This window comes from Vanacampus margaritifer, chromosome 1 (assembly GCF_051991255.1).
Source record: "Vanacampus margaritifer isolate UIUO_Vmar chromosome 1, RoL_Vmar_1.0, whole genome shotgun sequence".
In the NCBI taxonomy this organism is placed as follows: domain Eukaryota; kingdom Metazoa; phylum Chordata; class Actinopteri; order Syngnathiformes; family Syngnathidae; genus Vanacampus; species Vanacampus margaritifer.
Genome location: NC_135432.1, coordinates 48680033 through 48682231, shown reverse-complemented (window position 1 = coordinate 48682231; position 2199 = coordinate 48680033). Strand labels below are relative to the sequence as shown.

Sequence of the window (2199 nt, the reverse complement as noted above, 5' to 3'; positions counted from 1 at the left end):
CTAACAGACTTTACTGAAATATTTCTATTTAAAGAACAAATTTAAGTAAACACAAATGCAGCAATTTACCAATACTTCATTTATACTGTACTGGTAATACTAAACCATTGTATATTTTCACATCACAAACCAGCCTATCAAACCAACCTGTTATTGCTTTCCTCTTAAAAATTTCAATTAGCATTTATCTTACTCAACAGACGGTTAGCTCTGCTATGCTAACTGAGCTAACCGTCGCTAACAAAAGCGTAGCAATTCTAAATAATTAGCTGCAACCATCATAATCAACAGATGGTTAGGTATGCTAACGTTAGCTTAGCTGCACTTACACTGGACTTGCATTATAAATCATTTTCAGCAATGTACACAAGCGACCAACATTAAAATAAACAAGTTTCTGGAGGAAAAATTCGAGCTTCAAACCTACCTCATTAGCACAGCTACACTGCCATCACGTCTCGTGAAGTAATTAGAGCCGGGGGCGGTTCTCTATCGGGGCTGCTAGATGACGTCACTTCCGTACTCCGGGCAATATAATAAATCACATTTAAATCAACAAATTGGTTCAGTGTTGGATTATGAACTTTGTTGATAAGAGTGGCTATTGTTCTATGATTTACAGTGTCAATTAAAAAAAAAATAGATCACATTTAAAATTAACCCGAAAGGCTCATATACTAAATTAATTACCACAGACGAAAACAAAGGATATTATTGCTAGAATTATAGATAATTTTGTAATCGTTTAATGTGATTTCAGTTTGCTTTTTTAAAAAGTTATTATTATTTTTTTTCATTAACGAAAGTATTTTTTTGCTTTAGTAAATAAAATAACCTTGCTGCTGTCACACAGTTGCTGTCCGAGGATGTTTTGGTACTATACTTTAGTAATGGACGCATGTGTTTTTTGGCAAAATTGTGAGCGAGCCCAGTAACTTGGCTTAGAAGCAACCCTGCAAATGAATGGTCACATGATGCTTTACTGTTGGCATGAAGCAGGACTGATGGTAGCGCTCATCTTTTCTTCTCCAGACAAGCATTTTTCCGGATGCCCCAAACAGTTGGAAAGGGGGTTAATCAGAGAAAATAACTGTAACTCTTTTTTCCTTATTTTGGTCTGTGTTTATGGAATCCCTTTTTCACTGGTCACACCAGGCCATCCTCCAAAAGTCTTACTCCCTCACCATGAGTGTAGATGGACTCATACCTGCTTACTGCCATTCCTGAGCAAGCTCTACACTGGTGGTGATGTCCTTATCCCTGCAGCTGAATCAACTTTGGGAGATAGTCCTGGCTTTTGCTGGATTTTCTTGGGTGCCCTGAAGCCTTCTTCACTTAAAGTTTGTAAGGTCACTAAAGGAAATTACTTTAATTTTCATGGCAAATAGGGACTTTGCAATTCATCTAATCACTATAACATTCTGGAGTACATGTACATGCAAATTGCCATCATAAAAAAACAATAATAAGTCAGCACTGCAGATTCTTAGAAAATCAATGTCATTCTCAAAACATTTGGCCACTGGTGTACAGAAAGATGTTATACTGTAAAGGCAGGGTGGGATGTTAAATGATGAATTAATGTACGGCACTGACAGTTTCTCTGTCTCTGCTGTTAACCATTGTACATTTTTAAATAAACAACCACTGAAAGAATTAAATACTGAAATATATAATTAAATATCATAGGGTATTTCATTATTTAATTATTTACTTAGGTAATGGTGGCTGCAAAAAAAAAAAAAAAAAAAGGCTCTGTGTCTACAGACAAACATTCACAATACACAGCATTTTGAGAAAAAACTGAATTATGGAGACGTGCGTAATTGTGAGGACAGGTGATGGTCAGCCAATCAAATGCTGTGAAATATACACTGGTGTGAATTATTCATGAAGTGGTGCATTACAAGGACCTTCCTACAGGGGGCGCCATCAAATACACAAAAATACACAAATTCACGTAATTATGCTTTACAAGGACATTGGCTAAAACTTTGGATTTAAGCCTTCTACAGCCCTAGAAGCACTTCTGCATTGAAATAATTATGAGGACATGGGCTGTGTCCTCATAATTCAAAATGTCCTCGCAGCACGGCATGTATTCAGGTGAAATGTCCTCATAATACACAAAGGCAAACACACGCACACACACACACACACACACACACACACACACACACACACACACACACACACACA

General features: G+C 36.8%; 1 protein-coding gene across 4 annotated transcripts in view; it reads right to left on the bottom strand.

Moving 5' to 3' along the window:
* Positions 1–2199, bottom strand: part of LOC144054040 (N-lysine methyltransferase KMT5A-A-like) — a 9325-nt gene extending 7126 nt beyond the window's left edge. For 3 of the 4 annotated variants that reach the window (XR_013294588.1, XR_013294609.1, XM_077569165.1), the window contains exon 1: positions 1–2197. This exon is cut by the window's left edge and continues 320 nt beyond it. The gene's annotated coding sequence lies outside the window, so the exon portion shown is untranslated. The other variant, XR_013294613.1, reaches the window with a different exon arrangement.